The 26759-nt window shown below is 42.9% G+C and overlaps 1 pseudogene; it reads left to right on the top strand.

The window, feature by feature from the left end:
• The first annotated feature begins 1465 nt into the window (after window positions 1-1465).
• On the top strand, window positions 1466-19192 carry LOC117720940 (small ribosomal subunit protein eS19-like; annotated as a pseudogene).
• The last annotated feature ends 7567 nt before the right edge of the window (window positions 19193-26759 follow it).

Here is a 26759-nt window from a genome sequence, read left to right as displayed (position 1 = left end):
ATTCATAATTCAGCAGGCAAAGGTATGCATGACAACCTCAGTTTTGTTCTCCAGGCCCCTCCCACATGGTAGGAGAGAACTGACTCCTGGAAGTTGTCTTAACCTCCTCTCAGACACATACAAACACACACACACACACACACATAGGAGAGAGAGACAGAAAGAGAGAGAGAGAGAGAAGGAGGAGGAGGAGGAGGAGGAGGAGGAGGAGGAGGAGGAGGAGGAGGAGGAGGAGAGAGAAGGAGAAGGAGAAGGAGAAGGAGAAGGAGAAGGAGAAGGAGAAGGAGAAGGAGAAGGAGAAGGAGAAGGAGAAGGAAGGAGAAGGAGAAGGAAGGAGGAGGAGGAGGAGGAGGAGGAGGAGGAGGAGGAGGAGGAGGAGGAGGAGGAGGAGGAGAAGGAGAAGGAGAAGGAGAAGGAGAAGGAGAAGAAGAAGAAGAAGAAGAAGAAGAAGAAGAAGAAGAAGAAGAAGAAGGAAGAAGAAGAAGAAGAAGAAGAAGAAGAAGAAGAAGAAGAAGAAGAAGAAGAAGAAGGAAGAAGAAGAAGAAGAAGAAGAAGAAGAAGAAGAAGAAGAAGAAGAAGAAGAAGAAGAAGAAGAAGAAGAAAGAAGAAGAAAAGAAAAGAAGAAGAAAAGAGGAGTATCCAACTTCTGTGGTGGTGCACACCTTTAATCTCAGCACTTGGGAGGCAGAGGCAGGTGGATATCTGTGAGTCCAAAGCCAGCTTGACCTACTAGAGTTCCAAGCTAACCAGGGCTACACAGGGAGGTTCTGTCTCAAGATAAAAAGCAAGCTGTGGTGATTTGAATAAGAATGGCCTGACGGGCTTACGAAGTCAGGGAGAGGCACTACTTTAGAAGGATTGGGAGGTGTGACCTTGTTGGAGTAGATGTAGCCTTGTTGGAGGAAATGTGTCAGTGGGTGTTGCCTGTAGCTTCTGCTACCCCGCCTTAATTCCAGGAATGGGCCATGCTACCAGCCTCTGTCCAGAGAATATTGGATCCACAGCTGAAAAACACAGACACACACATTGCTCAATTTAAACTTGCGTTATTGGCTCAAGTGCTGGGCAGTATTAATCTCCCACGGCTGGCATGCCCTCCCCCAATTCTCTGAGCTTAGCACCCTAAATCTGTTCTCAACTTTAGCTGCTCAGTTACCTTTAGTCTCAGTTCAACACCCCATCTTCCCACCTGGAGAAGCAGCCTATAGGGCAGCCAGCTCCAGTTAAAAGCTTTCTTTTATAAGAGTTGCTATGGTCATTGTGTTTCTTCACAGCATTAGAACACATGACTAAGACACAAGCCATACTCTCTTAGAATGCTTACATGTAAACCATGCTTACAGTTATGAGTTTAGATCTGTTGCTGGGCTAGTGATCACCAGGGGAAACAGCCAACACTGCAGAATACTGCATCATGAGGTAGGCCGAGCTTCAAGGTAGCGAATCCAATAAGTTTTTGCTCGCGATGTCCTACACTTATAACAGGTCAGTTGTGAGCATACTGCAGTTTTTATCAAAGAAGAAGCAAGATGCTTGGGGCTGCTTTTGCAGACCCTCAAGAAGATGCAGGATGCACCTGAAGGCCTAGTTACTCAAGAGACTGAGGCAGGAGAACTGTTGCAGTCCACCTGAGCAATATAGGAAGAACTTGTCTCAAAAAAAAGAGGAAAATACAAACAGGGCCTGGAGGATTAATGAAGGGAAGGCTTGGGGAATGACAAAGAACACAGGCTTGAGACCATTGGCCCACCCTTAGCCTAACACTTAGGTGCCAAGAATGCTTTATTTAAAACGTAATATTGTTATTTATTCTTTTTTTTGGCCAGGCTGTTTTATTTTTCATTAAGTAAAGTTATGAGAATGAACGAGAAATACTGCTAACATAAAGCACAATGGACTCTTCTTCTCAAGAATAAAGAAGAAATCCAAGGAGAAACCAAATTAAGCCACAAGTTAATAACTAGATTTTCCTTTTGGCTAAAGTAACAACACAAGGATTTCTTACTGTTGATGCTCTCTCTGTTCTCGGGTCTGAGGCAAAGCTTAGAGAACTCGTGGATGTTTTATTGGAACAGTGATTACCCCATAGCAGAGCAGAAAGATCTTCTGTTGTTGCTGCAATTTATCAGATAAACTACTTGGGTTACTCAGTAACAACCTTACGGTATGCTTTAATAGACTCGTGAGAAGAGGATGGAACTTGGAAGCTGCTCCACTATGGTGCACGGTTCCCCTCCACATTACTCAAACTATTTTATGAACAGTAACTAAGTTATTTAATAATTGACAGAAATTGTCATCTTTTTGACAAATTACTTTCTAAAGAAGTCTCTGGCCGTTGATTAAACGGACGGCAGCGTGTTGAACAGGAAAAGCCAAGCGCTTCCCAGACATTTCACATCTTCTGAAGAGCAGAAATGAAATATAACTTCTGGATGAGATAAGGGACATCTGAAATCTAATTCTGGGCTATGAGGTTTTTACTTAGTGTCTTTAGTCTTGTGTAATGTTATCTTTTTATACTCAAAATCTTGTTTACAATATCAGTAATATTACCATCCATTTGTGGTTTTCCACAGTACGGACGCCTTCCTAAGGACCTCATGTCCATCAGTACAACATATGATTTTTTAAAACCCCACTGGTACCATTTTTCTCCTACAAAGAAGACAAAGAAGATGAAATCTTGGAAGTAAATGTATTTCTGCGCCGGGCGGTGGTGGCGCACGCCTTTAATCCCAGCACAGAGGCAGAGGCAGGCAGATTTCTGAGTTCGAGGCTAGCCTGGTCTACAGAGTGAGGTCCAGGACAGCCAGAGCTACACAGAGAAACCCTGTCTCAAAAAACCAAAAAAAAAAAAAAATGTATTTCTGCTAGTGTCTATAGTGAATCTATAGTGACTGCTGACAAAACACGTACATTTTCCTAGCCATTCTCCAGTGGGCTTCACTGTTTTGGAAAAGAAATGATATAACTTTTAGGTTTACATATTTATTTTTTAAGAATGTCATGCTATGTATTTTGATCATATCAACTCCTTCATTCTTCCTCCTAACTCCTCCCAGATTCTCCCTACTCCCTTCCACATTCACATCCTTTCTCTTAAGTAACCCAAGTCCAATTTGTGCTGTCCATATCCCTATGGGTATGGAGTCAGCCATTGGAGCATGGTGGACCTCCAAGGGCCACGCCCTCTTAGAATACTTTTAAAATGTTTCATAACCCCCAAAAATTTTTACAAAAAAACTTATCAAAATTAACAATTTCCTGTTCTTATAAAATGGACTGTTCTTAAGATCTGATTTCAAAAGCATAGGTGAAGCAGGCAGTGGTGACTCATGCCTTTAATACCAGCACTTGGGAGGCAGAGGCAGGCGGATTTCTGAGTTCCAGGCCAGCCTGGTCTACAGAGTGAGTTCCAGGACAGCCAGGGCTACACAGAGAAACCCTGTCTTAAGAACAAAAATGGACAAATACAAAAACTAAAGAGAAAAGAGACAAATCTCTTCATACCAACTTCAATATCAAGCAACTGTCCTTCTCCTTCTCCTCCTCCTCCTCTTCCTTTTCCTCTTCCTTCTTCTTCTTTCTTCTTCTCCTTCTCCTTCTCCTTCTCTCTTCTCTTTGTGTCATGTGCATGTGTGTGTTGTCTGTACATGTACATATGCTAATTCCCATGTGTCTATGGATCTGGGTGTGAACCTCAAGCTGAAGTCAGGGTTTTCATCAGGGCCTCCTTTCCTCATTCACTGAGGCAGTTTCTTGACATTGAAAGCAGAGTTGGGGTCCAAGGCCACCATTGTTTACCCTGATCCAAGTCCTTGGCAGAGGATCAGGCCAAGACCAGCCTCAGCTACAACCACAGTGAGACCCTAACTCAACAGTAACAAACACGTGCTATTGACGTGGAGTTTTTTTCCCTGCCTTTGTAATTTCGGCTTTCCCCGCTCCCATCCTCTTTCCCAGAGCATGTCTTTCTCCATGCGGACTTCTTAAAGAAGTTGCCAAACTAACCTTTAGACTTGAGGTTCAGAAGCTCCCTTTCAGTGCACCCCACCAGCTTTGACATCCAGTGGTCACTTGTAACACCACCCGGTCTAACAATCCTCAAGTTCCCTTATGATTTTTTTTCACTCACCAATTATATAGACAGATAGTTCCTGTTTCCTACAAGTCAGGGCTTCTCATTCTGCTTTTGTTATTGATCTTTAACTTAATTGCATGTGGTCGAACAATGTGGTCAGTGGCAGAAACTCTTGGAAATCTGTTGAGGCCTGCTTTCTAGCCCAGGACGACGTCAATTTTCATACATTTTTAATATCTACTTGACTATGTACCATTACTTGTTGAGTTCAGTCCTCTCTAGGTGGCCATTAAACAAAACTGGTTTTGTGTTTTACCTTTACTATTCATGTCTTCCCTGTACCTATCAATTTTTAAACACCATTCAATCTGGGGCTGGAAAGATGGCTCAGTGGTTAAGAGCACTGACTGCTCTTTAGTGAACCAAGGCTCAAATCCCTGCACCCACAGGGCAGCTCACAACTGTCTGTGACTCCAAGATCTGACACCCTCACACAGACATACATACAGGCTAAAACATCAATGCACATTAAAAAATAATAATAAGTAAACAAAAAACACTATTCAATTAATAGTTACCTGTTCTGACAGCAGGTCTTCTGTACAAAACTTCTTCCCAATGCTCTCGTGGCTTTGCTCCCGCGAAACTCTCTCAAAACTGAATTTGGATTAAATGAGTCTGCGAGCAGGCTTGCTCCCATCCCTAGGCTCGAAGCTTACACAACTGTGGATAGAAAGGAGGACGGAAAGGGAGAACCCAGAAGTGCTAGGATCTATTCAACTCCCATCAATCAAGCTTCCTGGTGGTGCTTTGAGTTTTCCATTCCCAGAACAAAACAATGTAACCTCCGAGAGGATGTAGGGCTACAAGGGACTCTGCTATGATTCCTAAGGTGGGAAGGGAGCTACAGTGGACTTAGAGACATGCACAGGTGGGACCATCCAGGACAGAGCTAGAACAGATCTGGGTAACTGGAAACTGGGCAATCGATTCTTTCATTGCTCTACTGGAATGCTCTGCGCACTCCCGAGGGTTCCTGTGCCACCATGTGAAGACTGCTCCTTTTTAGCATCTACAGAAAGTGCTGAGGAGTAGGCAGGCTCAGTTCATCCCTTCCTGGGTTTCCACCAGCAAAGGGATTCACACAGCAGACATCATGGAGGCACCAGGAGCAGCAACCTGGAAAATGCAGAGTAAACTGAGTCTTCTTCAGAGATGATCTTATCACACTGGGAAACATCTGCCTTGCTCACAGAATCATCACAGTCCAGCAGTGTCAAAGGCCGGTCCTCTACTGAGCTCACTCTTCCCAGGATAGACATGGTACCTGGTTCAAGTTACAGCTAGGGAGAGTTTCCAGAAACAGCCTTTGTTTAGTAAAAAGATAAACTCTTCTGCGAGTGGAAAGTAGCTGCATTCCTCACCTGTGTGCGATGAAGAGAGATGTTCTTTAAGGCCTGGCTTCCCAGGGTGTGTGGGTAGGGTGGGCAGAAATCCTAGGACAAGATGGAAGGAACAAGGAGAGAGGACAGGCAAGGACCTGAATCCTTTCTGCCTCCAGGCTGGGCCAACAGGTGAGGGACTCCAATGGATACCTCTGGTTCCAAACCTCACCTCTTAGCTTGGTACAATTTGACTTTGGAGGGTTCCTAACTGTGTGAGACTAACAGTGTTCTCACCAGGCATCTCCCAGGAGAGACTATATGTGGGAGTTGTCTTTTAAGTTTATTAAAGCAATAGCAGGAGAAGATTTTTTTTTAAAATCTTTATGTGTTTTTTTTAATCTTATAGTGTTTTGCCTACATCTGTGTGTACTGGTTCCCCTGGGACTGGAGTTATAGGCAGTTTCGAGCTAGTGTGTGGGTGCTGGGACTAGAACTCAGGTCCTTTGAAAGAGTAGCCAGTGCTCTTAACTGCTGAGCCATCATCTTTCCAGCCTGAGGCTGTAGCTTTTATTGTCCCTTCATCTCAAGCTCTTTCCTTTTCTTTTGTTTGGATTTTGTTGTTTGTTTATTTGTTTGGGTTTTTTTTTTTGTTTGGGGGTTTTTGCTTGTTTGTTTTTTCTTTGTTATTGTTTTTTGAGGTAGGGTTCTCTGTGAAGCCCTGGAATTTGCTCTGTCAACCAGGCTGGCCTCAAACTCACAGAGATCTGCCTGCCTCTGTCTCCTCGGTGCTGACTTTAAAAGCAAGCAACACCACCATCTCAAGCTTTTTCAGGAAAATCTAGATACCCATCTGGCCTAATGTAAGATTCTATTTATGTTGATTGTGATACCCATACACATAATCCCAGCATTGGAGAGGTAAAAAAGGGAGAAAAAAGAGTTTGAGGTCAGCTTTAGCTACAGATTGAGCTCAAAGCCCTTCTAAAATGATAGCTTTTCTCAAAAATAACACAAAATTGTGATTGGCATCCAACCTTTTTGAAGTCATGGAGTTCTCAATTATGAGCATAAAAGAAGTTATTAAAAGTCCATGTACACTTGTAAAATCATAGCACCCGGAGTCTGAAGCAGGGAAATTATGAGTTTGAGGCTACCCTGGGCTACAGAGCGAGAGCCTGTCTCAAAAGAAAAACTCTAGAAATGCATTATACAAAAGTACTAATAATATATAACTGCTGTTTATTGGAATTTTAGGAGTGTTTGGTAGGTTTTTTTTAATCCATATTTTAACACAAATAAGTAAATTAATTTTTCAAAAAATAGTTTTGTCAGTAAATGCCTTGAGAAAGCCCAACTCTGAGGTCAGCCTCAGAGTCAGGTGACTATGAGTCAGCACCTAGCCTTTGCTCACACTTCACCCTGTTTGAAGCCAAATGACTTAATGCAAGAGGGTTCATGAGTTTAAAAAAAAAAAGTTGCAAAAATGTTGGCAGTTGTAAACCATGAACTTCTACAATCCAAAATTTACCCACTCATAGCAGTGCTGGCTGTTACAAGCTGGCCCACACACCTATCACCTAGCATGGACTCTGATAAAAGCACTAGCACTGACAAAGGCCAGCACTTGATCAGGGACTCCATGAGTGACTAATGGAACCAGCCATCTTGAAAGCAAGTGGAGGCCTGGTCTCCTAACTGAGAGGTAGCTGTAGGCTGGTGGCCTTAGTGACCGTTCCCTACTCAGAGGAAGCAGCAGACTGAGGAAGCCAGAGGCCTCACTTTGCACCACTGGTCTCCTGTGCTGATGTAAAGCTCTCAGCTACTGCTCCAGCGCCTGCCAGCATGCTGCTCTGTTCCCTGCCATGATAATAATGGACTAACCTCTGAAACTTACACAACCCCAAATATGTTATCTTTTGTAAGAGTTGTCTCAGAAATGGTATCTCGTAGCAATAGACACTTGTCCCAAGGATATAGACCAGGAAGGGAGGCTGCTGAGAACCTTCACACAGTGCTTCTGCCTTGTTCTTGGGTCCCCTTCAAACAGCAGCAGGTGGCCAGCGGACTCCATAATTTTGCTTCTCTGCAACTCATCACAAGGCCCCTATTGGATGCTGTCTCTATTGCATGGCTGCTGGCACCTCCTGGCTTATATCTCCTTCCAGCTCACACCCTGCTTCCACAGGGAAGGTTCACACCTACCATTCAGGTCCTCTGAGAGCCTGTACCAGCCAACACAGTTTATCTGATGGAACAGAGTTGAGTAAGCCACAGGTCACCTTAGAAATTGGCTGTCCTTACAGGGTGTGGTGACATACTGCTGTAACTCTATCACACTGGAAGCAGAGGCAGGATGGTCACCATAAATTCCAGACCAATTTAGGGTATGTAGTGAGTAGCAGACTTCCCCAGACTACACAGGGAGATCTTTTTTCAAAAAATAAAATTAAATAAATAAAAATAAAATATAAAATATATAGGCTCAACTTGTGCACCCAGGAAACCCCACCGTTCCCTTTCCCCGGGCTGGCAACATGCAAGCCGCATGATGCCTGGGTTAATATAAAAGGCATTAACCAGCAGGAGTTCATCCATGCTCTAGCAACCTTCCTCAGAGTCCGGGAAGCTGAAAGTCCCCAAATGGGTAGACACAGTCAAGCTGGACAAACATAAAGAGCTTGCCGCATATTACAGAGCTGGTTCTACACACGAGCCAATTCCACAGCACGGCGCCTGTACCTTGTAGTGGCGCAGGGGTTGGCTCCATGACCAAGATCTATGGAGGACCGACAGAGAAATGGAGTCAGGCCCAGCCACTTCAGCAGAGGCTCTAAGAGTGTGGCCAGCCACGACCTCCAAGCCTTGGAGGAGCTGCAAGCTAACACCTCAGGGATAGAGCGATCTGGACAGGATCGCTGAACAGGTGGCAGCTGCCAAAAAGAAGCATTACATTAGAACAAAGGATGCTGGGTTAATAAATTGCCAAATTTTATATATATATATATATATATATATGTGTGTGTGTGTGTGTGTGTGTGTATACACACATATATGTATATGTATACATATATATGTGTGTGTGTGTATACACACATACATATATATATACTCTGTCCATATATATACCCATACATATATAGGCTTATATGTATACATGTATATACATAATACACACAAACACACACATCTTTGTTTGTCTCTGGCTGGGTCACACTCACATCCAGCTAAAAATGGAAACATGAAGTAGCCAGCTCTGCACAAATCCCAGCTAGACTTCATGCAGCCCACTGAGCTTCTTCCTGAAGCCAAGAGGTGCTCTGACAGTTGCCACTGGGTCGCCCCTCCACCCACCCCAGCTGGCTATTTCGCTCTTGGCTCTTAACTACCAGTTAGTTCTCTCCTCTTTTGAGCCACTTCCCTGAAGGTCAAGCTCTGGAAGTACTGGCTAAATCAGCCTTTAATTCAGGCAAACACTGGAGACTCCTTTCAAAATTGTCCTGTTCCATTTGCTTTCCCATGGGAAGACTGAGGCAACTAACTCTCCCCCAGGGCCATCAAAGGAAAGTTGGTCTTTCCATAGGAATGAAAGCTTTAGCTGAAGCTAAAGTGAAGAATAAGTAAAAGGGCTGGTGGCAAGGTGGGAGTAGACATCAGGACAGGGTGAGGGGAACGTTGAGAAGTAACCTCATCTTTGGCACTATGTCATTTGCTGTACTCCACTCTGAGAACACAGGCAGCATTTCATCCAGGAGGCAGAAGAGGAGAAAGGGAGACAGAAAGTCCCCAGGGCAGCCTTAGAGATGCAGAGAATTGAAGAACCTTGTGCAAACGTGTACAAACTTTTAGTGACAGAGAAGGAACTTAATTTTTTTATTTATTATATTGTATATATATATGTGTGTTGTGGTGCAGGTGCGTGCGTGCGTGCATGCATGAGTGCATGCATGTGTGGGGGGCTGACAGCTGTTGCGTGTGTGGGCGTGGGTCCTGTTGAGCAGAATTGTGAATTCCTCGTGGTGGCTCAGGGAGGCAGAAGTGTGGGAATTTGACTGAGTTCACTCCACAAGGCTCCGCCCAGGCGTGGGGAGAACGCAGTCTGAAGTCCCCAGGAGGCAGAGCTCCTAAGTGGACCCAGAGGCCAATGATATTTGTCCTCTGGCTCCCAAACGCTGCCGAGGGCCTTGGAAGAACAGAGATGTGAGGGGTAGAAGGAAGCCCCAACAGTGTCCTGCGCGGGTAGAGACTCTTTGTTACTGGGACTCGCTCAGCTGGGTCGCTGGCTCAGCTAGCTTGCTTGGATTGGTGGCCTCCATGGAGGGAACATAGAGAGGTCTTAAGGCAGGAGATTAGGCGGTGGGGACTCATTAGTCAAAGGCCTTCGCTACGGTTCCCTATGGCGGGGCCCCAAAGACACGGGGAAGTCCAAGGTTTATTGTCATGGCATTAAGTGGATGAATCTGGCTGCATCCCACCCACCACCCAGTCAGGGTGGGCCTGACTTAAATAGGGAGGGAGGAGGGTCTTCAAAGGACTACTTAATTGGGTACACCCTCTGGCCTTTAGGTATCTCATTAGTATGTAGATCTCTTAAGGCCCTGAGGCCTGTAGTCACACCCTCTACCTGTTGAGGGGCTGTTAGGGGTGTTGCCCTACGTGACTGAAAGGCTCAAATCAATGGAGGTCTTTGCAGCGTGTCAGGAGCCTGGAGTCTGGGAGCGTGGCGAAATATATCCAGCTATCTCTAGCCAGTGCTCTACCAGGCCATCCTTTCATGGTCCCACGTGTGTGTGTGTGTGTGTGTGTGTGTGTGTGTGTGTGTGTGTGTGTGTATGGAGGTCATAGGACAACTTTTGGGAGGCAGTCTTCTCTGTCCTCTGTGGGTTCCAGGAATGGAGCTCATCCAGCCTCACTGCAAGTGCTTGCATCTCTGAGCCATCTTGTTCTAAACTGAAGTCTTTGCTTTGGTGACAGGCCATTTCTGCCGTAAAACTGGCTTACCAGTCAACTTTGCATGATGATTAAGGCACAGATCTATTTTTCAAAAGTATGAAATTAAGCAGATTGTGCTTTATCCTTGCCACAAATAAAACCCTCCACAGGCTAGCCTGGAACTCATCAGGTAGCCAGAGTTGTCCTTGAATGAGAAGCAATCTTCCTGCCTCAGCCTCCAGTGCTAGGATAAAGTGTGAGCTACCCTTCCTGGCAACAAAGTTTTACACTGAGTCAGAAGTGATGTTCTTGTTTTTCAGCCACCATTTCCACATGACATTCAAGCTGTTTTGCCTCCAGCTTGTTATCTTTCCAAAGACTGTTGCTACTTTGTCACTCTGCTAAGTGTCAAGATCACACTGAGCTGAAAGGCAGGCAGGGAAAGGCCAGAAGACACAACCTTCTGTTGTGGTTTCAATGAGAAATCTCTCTCAGGGGCTTATGTATTTGAATATTTGGATCTGTAGTTGGTGGCCCCACAAGGAGAGGTTATAGAACCTTTAGAATCATGGCCTTCTACCTGGAGGAAGTATTTCACTGGGGGTGGGTTTTGAGGATTTATAGCCTCACCCCACTTCCTGTTCCCTTGCTCTGCTTCCTGTGTGTAGGTGAAAATGTGGAAACCCAGCTTCCTGTTTCTGCCACTGTGCCTGCCATGGTGGATTCCAACAGAATTAGAAGCCAAATTCTTTCTTCCTTAAGTTGCTTTTTGGTTATGGTATTTCATCACAGCAACAAAAAATAATGCATACACTATCAATAAAGAACTTTCTCACAGGTACTACTGGGACTATGAGCTAACAAAGCAGCATGGATTAATTAGATCATGTATAAACAACAGAAGTGTGAAGAGGTATTGAAGAGCTCCAAACTCCGGAGACCCTTCCTCAAGTCTTAGGACATTGCGGCCACCCAAAAATCACAAGAAACCATACCTGGATGCAATCAGCAGAGGTTTATTAGGGGAGGAGCCGGCGGTCAAAAAACGACAAGCTCTTTAGCTCCAAGAGCAGGGTTTTTGGCCCCGTGTGGTGGGTTAAAGGGTCTTTTATAGCATGGGGTGGGGGGAGGAAGGCATTTTCGCGCGCTTACACATGATTGGTTGTTTTACAAATTTTGAACATAGCACTGGGAAGACCAAGGGAGGGGTAACCAAGAACAGTGGAACATTTCAGAAAATCTAGCCCAAATGATCTAGAGTCATGTGAGATCACTCTGCACACTCATTCTTCTCAAAAATGTAGTTTTCACCATGCTATTGTGTCCTATTCTGCCATTTTAGATTACTATCTTTACTTTTTCTGGCTATAGGGCTATGGCCCCACCTAGGTGGTAGCATCTTTATCTGTAGTCAGGAATGCCTTCCTGCCTTGGGCTAGGCTTGGGGAATGTAATCCAGCAAGTGTCCTTCACCTGGAATGTGAAGGCCTGAAATCTTATTTTCAGTTCCGAGTTATGTAAGGTGAAAAATCTACACATATTTCATAAAATGGCCTTTATAATTTTTCACTCTACAGTATGACTCTCTCTGGTTGTGGTTGTTGTGCCTCTTCCTCTTCCTCTTCTTCTTCCTCTTCCTCTTCTTCTTTGGTTTTTGGTTGGTTTGTGGGTTTCTTTCTTTCTTTCTTTGGTTTGTTTGTTTCTTGTTTTGAGACAGGGTTTCACTCTGTAGCCTTGGAACTCACTGTGTAATCAAACATGTGCACCATCACACCCTGCTGAGATATGATATATATGACATATTCAAGATCAGGATACAGCATGGCTGGTTTTGGTGGGTTCCCTGCTCCAGCTAAAACTGGAGACATATTTTTTTTATCCTTACATGAGAGAAAGACAGCAAGTTCTGCTTTTCCCCTCCCCCCTGCTCCCGCCTCTCACTAATCTCACATACCAAGGTTCTACCTTCATGACCTGATTATTTCGAAAAGGTCCTACCTTCAAATACGATCACACAGGAGTTAAATTTTAACATATGAAGCAAGGATATGGTCAGTCTTGACAAACACTAAATTATATTGGCTTATTTGGGGGAGTTGTTATATTTTGGGTTGGTTGTTTATTTTGTGTATATGTGTCTTAGTTAGGATTTTACGGCTGTGAACAGACACCATGACCAAGGCAACTCTTATAAGAAGAAGATTTAATTGGGGCTGGCTTACAGGTTCGGAGGTTCAGTCCATTATTATCAAGGTGGGAGCATGGCAGCATCCAGGCATGATGCAGGAGGAGTTGAGGAGGATCTGAGAGGTCTACATATTCATCTGAAGGCCACTAGGAGAAGACTGGCTCTCACATGGTTAGGAGGAGGATCTCATTGCCCACCCCTGCAGTGACACACTTCCTCCAACAAGGCCACTTTTCCTAATAGCGCCACTCCCTGTGCTAAGCATATTCAAACTGCCTCAATATGTTTTTTGATTTATTTTGCTTGGGATAAGGTCTCACTATGTGGCTCAGGCTGGACCAGAACACAAGATCCTCCTCCCTCAGTCCCCAGGATTCTGGGATTAGAGTGTGCCTAACCATACCTGGATGTATTTGTGTTCATGACCATATAATTACACCAAAAGTTAAAGTATACTTCACCTTTATGTGACTTTTATATGAAGTCACTGCTTTTCAGAAAGAGTTACATTTGGTACCTGTTTTATATAGTTTACTTACTTCTAGTCTCTTGTCAGTTTATCTGAAAGCAAATCAAAAGTATTAAGGACTTCTTCAAAACAAAGCCTCATGTGTCACAGACTGGCGTCAAAATCTCTATATAGCCGAAGATAATCTAAACTTCTGATCTTTCTGGTTTCCCCACACTTGATTTATAGGGTGCTGGGAATGAGGCTTATGGCTTCATGCATGCTGGGTAAGTGCTGACTCTATGTAGTAGTAGGTTTATCTATTCCATCTTGGCTCCCAGCAGATTGTTCTCCCATAAAGACCTGGGGGCTGGAGCGATGGCTCAGCTGCTGAGAGCACTCACTGCTCTTCTACAAGACCTGGGTTCAGTTTCTAGCAGCTTCATGGCTGCTCATAGTTATCTGTAACTCCAGTTCCAAGGACTCCTACACCTTCTCCTGGCCCCCCTGGACAGCAGGCATGAATGTGGTACACAGACTTGTATACAGGCAAAACATCCGTACATATAAAATAAAATAGTATTCCTAACAAATAAAATAATAATGTCAATTTCCTTAGAAATAAGAAATAAAACCACACACTTCTCTTTCTGATCACCCAAGTTTGGTTCCCAACGTCCATGTTGTGTGGATCACAACCAATGTACAAGTGTAACTTAAGCTTCAAGAGTTCCATTGTCTTCTTCTGGCCCCTGCAGGCACACACACTCATGTGTACATACCCATACACAGACATACATACATGTAATTAAGCAATAAAATATTTTTTTAAATTAAAAATCTTGATTTATCAGATTTAAGATCTGACTCTAGCATCCTTAATGTTTAACATGGTTAAACATTCCAAGGCTTCCCCTCCTCATTATGCTTGTAAAAACAATGCAAACCTGTGCCAAAATTCACCTAGCAATATTAAAATGTAAAATATTTGAACCATGGGTTTTATATAGGTAGAACCCTATTATTTGTATTAAAATTTCCCTCTAGAAACACCCTGTGACAAATATTCTAATTAATAAAATTTCTCTTCTCAACTCCATGTTCCACCCTAGCTGCCTTCCATATTTCTATCCCTACTTACAACAAAACTCACATGAACAGGTTCCTATGTGTGAGCCTTCCTGTCTTCAGAACCTTACTCCTACCTGCCTGCTGGTCCCACCTCTCAGTCAGACATGAGTGACCTCTTTATTAGACCCATGGCCCTTGTCAATCACTTGGCCTGCCAACCTGGTTCCTCCTTGTTCTAAAACCATAGTGTCACTTGTTTTCTAGAACCCTATCTGTTCCCTCTTTCATCCTGGCTCCTCCTGGTTTCTGACATTTCTCCAATTCCAGTGGTCCCTTTTAAGAACTTTTCTCACTGTCAGTTATTTCTCCCTTGGTGACCCTGTCCAGTTCTAGTTTGTATTTACCGGCATAATGCTGGTAATTCTAAACCATACTTTATTTCTCTGAATTCCTGATTCCTATACCTGACATTGTTGAGCCTCTCCATTCAGATTTCAAATGGGAGCCTCGGACCTCTCCTGCTCAAAACGACACTGATAGTTACTGCCCTGTCCCAGCCCCTGGTTTCTGCCCCATCTGTTCTTTGCTTCATAGTTTGTTTCACAATTTTGTTTTAATGATTGGATAGTATTTTCAAGGATTATTTATAAAGATAGAAGGTTCAGATGAAAATTAAAGAGAGCTTCTAAATAAAACACGTGTCAACAAAATCAAAAGGAAATATAGAAAGTATTGTGAGTTAAATGAAAATAAAAACACAGTAACTCAAGAAATGCCAGTAAAGCAACATCTAACACATCATCATGTAAAGTGAAAAATTATAAAGACCATTTTATGAAATATATATATAGGCTTTTTCTTTACCCTAAACCTAAGCAAAAGAATGCAAGTTCCAGAAAGTGGAACTGGATGTAAGATTTCAGGCTTTCACTGCCCCGGGACACATTCCAGGTGGAGGGCATTATCCCTGAATCAGAGGACACTTGCTGGATTAACATTCCTCGGGCCTCAGGGTGGGGAAGGCCCAAAGTAAGAAGACACACTCCTGACCACAGAAAAAGATACAAGTCATCTAGGTGGGGCTATGGCCGGAGCAAGTGAGAAATAGTTAACCTGAAATAGTTGGTAATGACAGGGTAGGGCACAGTGACATGATAAAACTACATTCTTGAGAAGAATGAGTGTGCAGAGTGATTTTCACATGACTCTAAATCATTTGGGGTGGGTTCCTCTGAAATGTTCCACTGTTCTTGGTTACCCCTCCCCCTCTTGGTCTTCCCAGCGTTACAGCTTGCTGAATTTATAATGCAACCAATCATGTGTAACCGTGCAAAAATTCCTTCCTTTCCCCACCATGCCATGCTAAAAAAAAAAAAAAAAAAAAAAAAAAAAAAAAAAACCTCAGCTTGCTGGTCTTTTGTCAAAATTCTGTTCCTGCGTGGATGAGCAGTTTTGACCTTAGCTAGCCAACTCTCCCCAATAAACCTCTGCTGATTGCATCCAAGTATGGTTTCTTGTGATTTTTGAGTGGCCGTGATTTCCCGAGACTTGAGGAAGGGTCTCCCGAGTTCCGGGGTCTTCAATCAGAGGGATTTATAGTACTAAATACACACACAAACCTAAAGAAAGTTCCCAAACCAGTATTGATGTTTGCTTTAAGAGAATAAAAAAGAGAGCAGATGAACCACAAAGTAAATAATAAAAAGAACAGTGCAGAAACCAATGACACAGTATTGTAAGGCAAACCCACTAGACACCACTGTGGGGTGGTTAGCTCGAATGTGGAAGCTGTCGTGGGTCCTGCTGGGCAGAGTTGTGGTTCCTGGGTGTCTGCCTCCCCAGTCAGCTGGAACCCCAGCTCTGGGGAGCAGAATCACAGGATTTTGACTGAGTTCACTCCATGCAGCGCTGGGTGGATGCTATGGCACTCCGCCTGGGCACAGGAGATCTCATTCAGTCTGAGGTCCTACATGAGCAGGACTTCTGAGTGGGGGTCTCCCTGGGCCGAGGCTGGTGGTTTCAGTCTTTGGGCTCCCAGATGCAGTTAGGGGCCGTGGAATAACAGAGACCAGGGGTGTATGGGCTGGCCTGCAGCAGAGAGGAACAAGGGGGAGGGAAGACCGACAGTGCTCTTCGGGTAGAGGCTCTTGGTACAGCACTCACTTGGCTGGATCAAGGTTGACTGGGCACTCGTTTGACTGGGTCGCTAGGTCAGCTATATTGGTTGAATTGGTGGCCTCCGCAGTGGGAACATAGAGAAGTCCTCAGCGGGAGATTAGGTGGTAGCTCATTAAAGACCTTCTCCATGGTTCCGCATGGCAGGGCCCCAAAGACACAAGGAAGTTTATGGTTTTAAAGGGTTTATTGTTATGGCAGAAAGTAGATGAATCTGGATGCACCCCCCCCCCCAAACTCAGGGCAGACCTGAGTTAAATAGGGTGGGAGGAGGGAGGGGGGTCTGAGAAGGAATGCTTAATTGGCTACGCCCTCTGGCCTTTAGGTATCTCATTAGTATGTAGATCTCTTAAGGCTCTGAGGCCTGTAGTCATGCCCTCTACCTGTGGAGAGGCTGGTAGGGGTGTTGCCCTATGTGACTGAAAGGCGCTGATCAATGGAGGTCAGGAGCCTAGAGTCTGGGAGCGTGGTGAAATGTATTCCATCCCTTGCAAGTTCTCTGGCCATTTCTAGCCAGTGCTCTACCAGAAACCAAGCTATCCTTTTCATGGATTCACACACCACCATAGGGCCACTCTCAAAGCCAAAAACAAAGTCTTTATTGATGTCCAGGGGCTGCACAGGGAACTTACCCAAATCCTGCAGCACCAAGCTTTACAGCTCTCTGTCTTTCATGCACACACACACACACACACACACACACACACACACACATCTTGATTGTCACACCACAGTTAGCAAGAAGTGCAACTGCAGAAGCCAAAAAGCAACTTTTTGGAACTTTTTATTCAGGGACCTTCCTGAACCATGGACTATGTCTCTGCTCCTGTTTTGGCAGATATTGGAACCTAGATGCTGGGTTTTAAGGTTATAATGGTGCCTCTAACGTGGTGTCAGTTTTTCTAGGTCTGAGGGCCTATTACAGTCCCCACTAATTCTACAGGCATAAGTCAAATTGTGGACTTATCTTGGGTCAGGTGGTTATATTGTCCCCTCAGCACTAACAGAATTCACTGTTTAAATAGTTAAGTGGGCAGCTGAACAAGCAGGGTTAGTGAGGGCTAGAGGCAAAAGTGTTAATGACTGAGCAATGGCCAGAGGTAGAGCAATGACTAGGAGAACAGGGATGGATACCAGTGTGGCTGTGAGAATAGGAGAAGGCTTGGGTTTCTTTGGGCAATCTGGCTGAACCAAAAAGATTTGTGTCCCCAATAAGAGGGCCCTGGAATTTCTCAAGGTATCCATCTGATAGGAATGGTCTGTTTTCCACACTGTAACCCCAGAGGAGATCTGAGAGCCCCAGTGTCCCAGCATCTCAGTCTCTGGGGATCTTGCTGAGGAATCCAGAATGTTGCAAGGTAAGCAAGCCCACCAAAGACCACCACACACTCTTAAAGCAGAAAAGAACATCCTACTTCAGGCTAGTGACCATATGAGGAACTTTCCCAAATTATGCAATTCAGAGCCTTATAACCCTTTGTCTTTTATGCACAAAAATCACATCAAGGTTAACATACCTCAGTTACCAAGAAGCAGAACTGCAGGAGCCAAAAGTCAAGGTTAGTACACTTAGGGACCTTCTACTTGGAGATCTACCTGGAACTTTGGACTAGGTCTTTGTTTGATTTTGGCAGGTGTCTGACCCTATGTGCTGGGTTTGAAGGTCATAATGATGCCTTTAACATGGCACCAGCCATTGTAAGATCTTAGAAATTATTACAACAGAAGCTACAAAAATAAAGATCTGTGAAATCAAACGTTAAAGCTTTTGGAATATTGATAAAGCTTGTTAAAGTCTAGATGGCCCAAATGAAGAAAAAAAGCTCAGAGTACCTAGTTTCTAAGCTTTTTAGTGAGACAGACGACACTGGCACAGCTACAGTTCAAAGGGTAATAGGGAGATAATCATAACAAGTCAACCTTGTCTTAATAAAGTTGATAATTAAGTGAAATGAGCAAATCTCACAACCACAAAATTTCAAAACTCATCCAAGAGGAAGCGGATACCACAAACAGCTCTTCCCTGTAAAGGAGACATTGGTGCTAATTCTACATAAGTTCTTTTTGAAAACAGAAGGAGGAGGAGGAGAAGAAGAGAATGAAGTTGACAAAAAGGAAGAAGAAACCCTTTCCAATTCATTCTGTCAGCCCAGGATGACCCAGATACAAAACCAGACAAAAATATTACAAGGAAAGAGTTAAAGAGATGGCTCAGTTAATGAAGTGCTGGTGGACACAGTTCGAGGACCTGAGTTCAGCTCCCCACGACCACATGAAAACTAGGTGCAACACCACTGTGGGCAAGGAGTGTGACTCAGACAGGTGGGTCCCTGGAGCTTGCTGGCCAGCTAATTTAGCTAACTCATGAGCTCCAGGTTGAGTCAAAGACCCTTTATCAAAAAGTCAGGTAGCAAACTATTGACCTCTGGCCTCCATATGTTCACGCAGGAATAAGAGCACAGGCCACAGGGAGAGGAACTACATAAAAGGGAAGCAATAGCTAGATTAACAAAGGCGGATGCAGAAACAGTAACAAATTGTAACAAACCTAATCCAACAACATGTAAAAAAACCAACAGACTGACCAAATGAGGTCACAGAGGGGGAAAGAGGTACAGATTGGATTCACATCTGAAACTCAATCAGTAAAATCAAAGGGGAGACTGAGGTCAGAAAATCCTACCAAGGGATCATTTTGGTAAACTCTGAAAAACTTCTCAGAAAATCTATCATCTGTATAGAAATAAAACTTATCTGGACACCAGGAAAGAAGGAAACCCTCCTCCTCAACTAAAACCCTGTAGCTACCATTGTACAAAGTCATAAAATTTGGGTCCTTTTTCTCACCCAGGATCCAGGGACAAGGAGGAAGTGTGCACTCATCTCTTGTATCCAGTGTCACACTGGAGTAGGGAAAGTTATATACAAAACATCCAAAATGAAAACCAGTAAGTAAAACCCATGTGATACCTATGCAGAAAGAATGAACAAAAGAATAAAATAAACAAGGCTTTAATAAATAAATTTTATTAAGTTGCCAGATTAAAAATCAGTTATGTTTCTAAGTACCAGTAAGAAATCAAAAAATTTTAAAACTTAACTCTCATTCAAAATACCATAAAAACATTAAGTGCTTGTGTGTGTGTGTGTGTGTGTATTCATTCTAAATAGTACTGAGAAAAAATAAAGAAAAATAAAAAAATAAAGAAAATTAAACAAGTAAGTGATTGTTATGTTTATGAATGAGATTTGTGATTATTGCATTTAAATTTTTCCGAAAGTTGATTTATAGGTTCTAAATAATGGCAGTCACATTTCTGTTAAGCCTGGAGATGTGACTCAGCAGGTAAGAGCACTTGCCGCTCTTCCAGAGGACACAGGCTCCATTCCCAGCACTCACATGGTGTCTCGCAATCCCCTGAGACTCCAGTTCCAGGAGATCCAACATCCTCTTCTGACTTCCAAGAGCTCCAGGTTCACATGTGGTATACATAGTCATACATGTAGACAAACATTCATATATAAAATCTTTCTTAAAAAAAATCCTGGCAAGCATTTTTCTGCCAAAGAAAATCCTAAAATTCATATGGAAATGTAAAGGACCTAGGTCCAGCTAAAACCATGTCTGGGGAAAAAAATGATTGGAGACATAAGCTATCTTATTTGAGACTGGGATATATCTTAGTGCTAAAAACCACTTGCTTAGTGTACTTGAGGTCCTGGGTTTGATCCCTGGCACCAACAAAAAGGAAAAAAAAAGATAAAATTATTTATCTGTTTTCAATATTCATTATGAAACTACAGTAATCTTTAGACAACAGTATTGATATAAAGCAGACAAATAATCAATGGGTCAGAAGAGAGTACAGAAACAGACCTGTGCATATATGAACAATAATTTCTTTTTGAGTCAGGGTCTCTCTGTGTAGCCCAGATAGGCCTTGATTAAAGATCCTCCTTCAGACTGGCAGTAATGGAGTGAGTGCAAGAGAGCTGCCCATGCCCCTCACCTGTCATGTGGTGGCCTGGGCTTGGAAGAGATGTACCTCCTGTAGGCAGCAGGCAGAAGAGAGAGACTGGGCCTGGTGTGAACTTTTGAAACCTCAAAGCCCAGTGACACACTCACTTACTCCAACAAGGCCACACCTCCTAATCCTTCCCAAACAGTTCATCAGCTGGGGAATAAGCATGCAAATATATGAGACTATGAGCACCATTTTTATTCAAACCATCACAGAATATAGTTATGTTTTTTTTTTATTCTGGTTTTTTGTTTTGAAATAGTGACTGGAAATTTTTCCAAATCAAATAAAACCAACAGTTCAAAACTATGGAACCTTGGACAACACTTAAGAAAACATGGAGGTTAAGTACCTACTTTGTATTACAAAAGGGACAGTCAAGAATTAGATAGAATTTTTCAGGGTTTAAGCTGTTTTTTAAAGAGACTTCTGCTGCCAGAGATCTTGAAACTCCAGTGAGGAGATCGTCAGCCAAACACACACATAAGTCAAAGCAGAATAGAAAAGACTTAAAATCATCAACACTGAGCCGGGCAGCAGTGGCACATGCCTTTAATCCCAGCACTTGGGAGGCAGAGGCAGGTGGATTTCTGAGTTCAAGGCCAGCCTGGTCTACAGAGTGAGTTCCAGGACAGCCAGGGCTACACAGAGAAACCCTGTCTTGAAAAACCAAACATTAACACTGGGGTCCAAGAGTCAAGAATACAGAGAGAGAGAGAGAGAGAGAGAGAGAGAGAGAGAGAGAGAGAGAGAGACTCCTAAAACACCAAAGGATCTAGTTCTGTAGAAGACATTAAAGCAAAAATCCAAACAAGTGTAGAAAAGGGTGGCTCACTTCTCAGTGGGGAAGCCAAGTTCGTCAATTAGGCAAATTGTGTCTGGAGGACCGAGCAGAAGGCTACTCAAGATGTCTGGGAGTGCTAGCTATTAACCATGGAACCAGCTCTCCAGCCTTGAGACCTTCTGAGGAAGAAACAAAAGGCTAGGACAAGGGTCGGCTTTCTGGTGATGTAACTCTATATCTGAACTGTGGGTGTGGGTCTATGGATCTACACCTGTAGTAAGACTGAAAGAAGTGTATACACAAACCCAGATACAGTCAAACAGACACACAAACACACATGCACACATACGCATACACACCAGAATGCAAAGCTGGTGAGTTCTAAATATGACATAAGAAACTCAATCTTGGTATTACCTATACTTATGCAATATGTTACATAATAGCACATAAGGACTTCCCGTGCTATTTCTTAGATTATATGTAGATCTATAATCTAAGATTATAGATCTACATATAATCTATAACCTTCTAAATGAAAGTCAAAGAAATAAAAATAAAGATGTTTTCAGACAGAAAGCATGTATCTAGGAGACTAAAATAAACTCTGAAGTGTTCCGAGCCCCTCCGTGTCCCCTTCACCCGTGAAAGAGACACGAGAGGCAGTGTTCGGGTGGTTACCACAGCGAGGCTTTATTCTTGTATAAGCAGAAGCGGAAAGACCCAAAGCCCGGAAAAGGCACTGCTTATATACACCCTAGAGTGACGTGTTCACTTCTGATTGGCTGTTCACTCATTACCCATACTACGCCCCGGGATGGGCAGTGACTTTGGCGTGCTTTTTGTCTTTTGCACCTGTGCAGTCAGTTGTTTACTAAGTGGGAGGACAGGATGCCCGCGCCATCTTGTAATGGTGAATGTTGTCATGCTCACGCGGCTCCCAACATCTCCCCCTATCTATATATTAAAGATGGAACAGCCTATAGCCTATCAAGTGCGGCACCAACTCAGTGAGGTAAAGCAGAGGTCTGATCCCCTGTGCAAAATGAGATATTGTAATGGGTTTCTTCTCTCGTAGTCATGCAATGAGGAATACTTCCCATACCCATCTCGATGCCTTTTGGCTGGGAAAGGGAGCCTCCACCCTGGGGCGCCACCAGGGGAGGTTTCTTGGCATCAAACCTTTGTGCAATCAGGCATACTTTCGGGAAATCTATCCACACTTGTGGAACATTCCCTGTCGAGTACCCACTCGCAAACACCTCTAAATATTCAGGTACCACAGTTATTCAGGCAAGGGCTGGCTGGACTTAGACCTCTCATCGACCCAGTGCAATGGGCTGAACCCTTGGGGTGCATCGACTGAAGGTCTCAGTCATCAGCTACTTTCTTAGCATAGATAGCCAAATTTCAGGGGGAGATACTTGCTCAAGGCTACGAGTGCTTGGGCGATATCGACCTTGTCATGTTTTTGTTGGGCTCTGAGCTTGCAGACTAATCATAACATGAACACTAATCCACAACATAGGGCTGCACCAAACAGGCCTATCCCCACCCTTTTAAGAAAGGAAGAAAAAGCAGAGGTAAGCCAAGAAGTAAAATCGCCAGGGGTAACAGGGTCCACTCGTGTTCCATTAAGGCTCAAAATCCGGATCTGCAATTGCTGCTGCATCTGGTCCAGCTCCCTAGTCCACTTCCCTTGTAAATAAGCAGAAAGATTATGGCTTTGAACAAATGCATCATTCACAAATCTCAGAGGTATAATACATAGATGTGGGGTTGCTGACACGCAGCTCATTTGAACCACATCCGTGAGCTGCTCCACATGGGCTTGGAGCAAATCAACTCTCTGATTGACCAACAGGATGCCTGATGCCAGGTATGCATCCACTTTCTGTAGAATGGTCAAAGCTTCAGAGGTCTTTTCTGAGATTTGATTAACAACAGTAGCTGCTGTAACTTTATTAACCATGCCTGTGCCGGCTGTCACAGCTGCAGCTGCAGAGATGGTAATAGCAGTGATAATGGCTGCAGTAATGCCAAAGTCTCTTTTATGTCTCAATAATGATGTAGTAGGGAAAGTTTCAGGATCAGCTTCTACTGAGATGGGCACAAAGGTAGGCATGTGCACAACCAAGGCTAGGTCTAGTGATCCATTCCAACATTGTGCCAAAAGGCATGTAACATTCTTACAATCCAAGATATCAGAATTATTTTGAAAGTTGGATAACAAAGAAAAATGGGGGGTCCACACACACCGACACCGGTTGTGCAGATGCATTCCTAAACACCTTATTAATTTTAATGTTATTCAAATGGCTAGAGATATTAGATCGTGTGGCTAAAACATTTTGTATTTCATGAAATATACCATTCAACAAGACAAAGGCAGATACACCTTCTTTAACATTCTAAACAGTGGCTACAACACATAATTTAATTGTGTTGAAGCAGGGTAAACTCAAGAAAATACACATATGATTTAATTACATATACTGTCTTCTCAATAGATGAGGCATCTGTAAATATAGTAAATATAGCAAACATCTTTTCTATGGTCTGTATGCATGGTAAATTTTAGGAAATATAAAAGCATGTATAGAGAAAAACTGTAACATATGATTATCAAATTTGTCTAAAATGTTTGTCATGTAATAGGCCAAATTTAATAATTCAATAACCAATTTAATTGTTATGTGGAATAAAGAATAAACCTTTTATCTAAAATGTTTTTAGGATTTTATCATATAAACTTTATTTGTAAATGAAGAAAGACAAATATATATTAATGGTTTCTTTTGTCAAAGGGCTGTTGTGGACATATGAGTAGTAATAACACAAATAGCCAACAATTTATTATAGTCTATATAATTTATCCGTTGATAACTAACAGCTTACTTTATTTTCAGCAAAGCTATCTATCTTTTATTAGTTAATTGTCAAGGGGAATTAGGACTTGCATCCCTTTGAAAATATCAAACAGAGGTTTAAATCCTCCTATGGTAAGCTTAAGATGAGGTTTTAGCCAATTAATATCTCTAAACAACTTTTAAAAATCACTAAGAGCAAATCAAGATTAAAAGTAAACCATTTTCTTTTTGCATGTACACTCACAAGCCAGAAGATGGTGTTAGATCCCCACCACAAATGGTTGTGAGCCACCATGTGGTTGCTGGGAGTTCAGCTTTTATATTTTAAAAGTCTAGCCTTTAACGGCTGAGCCATCTCTCTAGCCCCAACTATCTATTTTTATTAGAATTTTCTGTGTCACAATCTGATTAGAATATAACTGAGGTTTCAAATATTGAAAAACACTGTCTTTGAATCTTTTTTGGAGCAACAAGTACTCTAAAAAAAATTTTTTTTAAAGCTCGTTATATTGGAGCAAAGGCTTGTGGAAAAAACATCTTTAGATAAATCCACTAAAAAGTATCACACAATGAATAATATACACTAAAAGATTTAACCTCTTAATTTTTTGTATTAAAGCAACAACAATATTTATATATATAAAATGTAAAACAATTAACCATTTTCTGAAGCAATTATTTCTAACAAATATCACTTCATGGGCTCTTAAAAATTATGAATAAATTTACTGACTGTAAACTTCTCACCTTTACCAGAAATGTAAAGGGATGGTATAAAAACATCTTTTATATCTATAATAATTCTATAAGCATTTACTGAAATGGCAGCTGGAGTATGCAAGTTAGGCTGTATAAATCTTAAATTTGAACTTTATTTTGGATTAATTTAATAACCAATCTTTTTTAGTCCAATGAATATATCAGATAAAAACCAACCTTATTCTTTAATAATTGTTACATATATTAGAGGAATCCAAAGCATCTCATTTTTAACAACTTTGAATATAAAGGAATTAAAACAATTTGAACAATATTTTATCAGCAGGTACAGTTATACTCATGGAGGGAAGTAGGCATAATTTTAATGTCTCCAGCATAATCATAACTTTTAGCCCACAGACTGTTGTAAAGTCTTTGGGTCTTAGATTTATCCCTCTTCTCACAAGAAACAATGAAGACAAAAGAAGAATTCCGCTAAACACATTTCTAGGACCTGGTTGTGAAGACCCAGGACAAAAGGAGCTTTTGGCACCTGAGTTGCAGAGCTCAGTCTGCATTGTCTTAATTCAAATGTAAATGCGCTTAACCTCCCTCCGGCCTGTTCTCTGAGGCTTGGCTAGGCCTGAACTGTACCATTTTGACTTTAACTTTAACTTTAAACCTTAAATTTAAACTGTAAACTTTAAAAGACACGTGTTGTATCTTTTCTCTATAAACATAGGCAAATCAAAAAATTTCAAACTCTCGGTTGAACTACCAACTGTAGCCAGTGGAATATTGGCAGTTTAACTATGTTTTTAAGCCTCTTTTGTAATATTAGAGTATAACCATATTTTTGAGAAACAAAACCAATCTTTAACGATGTAAGCAATCTATTTTCTCTAAAATCAACACCAAGTAGATTACCTTTATGCTATAAAGTTTTGCTGCCACAAAACAAAGTGTAAAATTTAATGGAAAACTTGTAGCATTATATAACTCAGGCTGTTGGCGGGTGTTCCATGAACACTGGCAACCAAGTAACACTCAATAGCTGTAAACAACGGCAGCACTGCAGAATTTGAATGTACTGGCATGGGAACAGGCCAAGATCTAACTATGGTCCATAGTGGTATACTTATCCCCAAATCGAACATCAGTATCAGGAGAATCAGAGCCGACATCTTGCAATCTAGCTTCATTCTTCACAATCTGCACCAGCCGCGTAGAGACCCAAATTGAATTGTCTTCACCTGTGGAATAAACACAAACAGCTCCCCTCCCCGGCCATGGCGGGGGCCTATCGAGTCCCTGACCTTGGAGAAGGGCTGCAGCAAGTCCTGCCTTAGTGAGGAGGCCTCCCAGGCTGCAACAGGCTCTCAGCCAGTCTTGTAGCCCCTTGTTCCTAAGAGGGACAATGGCTGCACGGCATTCAGCTGTGGCATTTTCAAAGATCATCTGTTCTATCACTGGCATTGCTTGCTCTGGTTCCCCAAAGATTCTGACATAAAGGGGGGTCCTTTTGTCCTCCACTCTCTCTTCACCAGCCGGTGAAGGGTCCTTAACCTTAACAGGCCCTGCAGTGTGGCCCCTGTTCCTCTTGAGTACTCTTTCCTATAACCAGGCTCCTTGGCCTGCCTCTGTTGCCCAGGATTTTTTGCCTGCTTCTCCTTTCCAGGTTCCTTGGCCTGATGCCAGCTAACACGCTCTGTTTCTGATAGCCTGGAGCAGACCTATCTTGAAACCTCTTGACTTGCCCTAATAGCTGTGCTATGGGCTGGATCCTCACAACACAAATAAGCTAAAAGCGAAAGCAACACAAACAAGAGGCCAACTACTGCAGCGGCAGCAATGGGTGAAAATCCGCTCGAAAGGAAGGCTTCCACCCCAAGCATACCTCTCAGAGACGTACCTCGATCCTGAAGTCTTTTAACCCACCCCGAATCTCGGGGAGTCTCCCCTGGCGCCAGATGGTTCGTTCCTTCCCGGGTTTCGACGCCAGATGTTCAGAGCCCCTCCGTGTCCCCTTCACCCGTGAAAGAGACACGAGAGGCAGTGTTCGGGTGGTTACCACAGCGAGGCTTTATTCTTGTATAAGCAGAAG

The sequence above is a fragment of the Arvicanthis niloticus genome, chromosome 15, assembly GCF_011762505.2.
Source record: "Arvicanthis niloticus isolate mArvNil1 chromosome 15, mArvNil1.pat.X, whole genome shotgun sequence".
NCBI lineage: Eukaryota > Metazoa > Chordata > Mammalia > Rodentia > Muridae > Arvicanthis > Arvicanthis niloticus.
The sequence above is the reverse complement of the archived record's forward strand: the minus strand, read 5'-3'. Positions and strand labels throughout refer to the sequence as shown.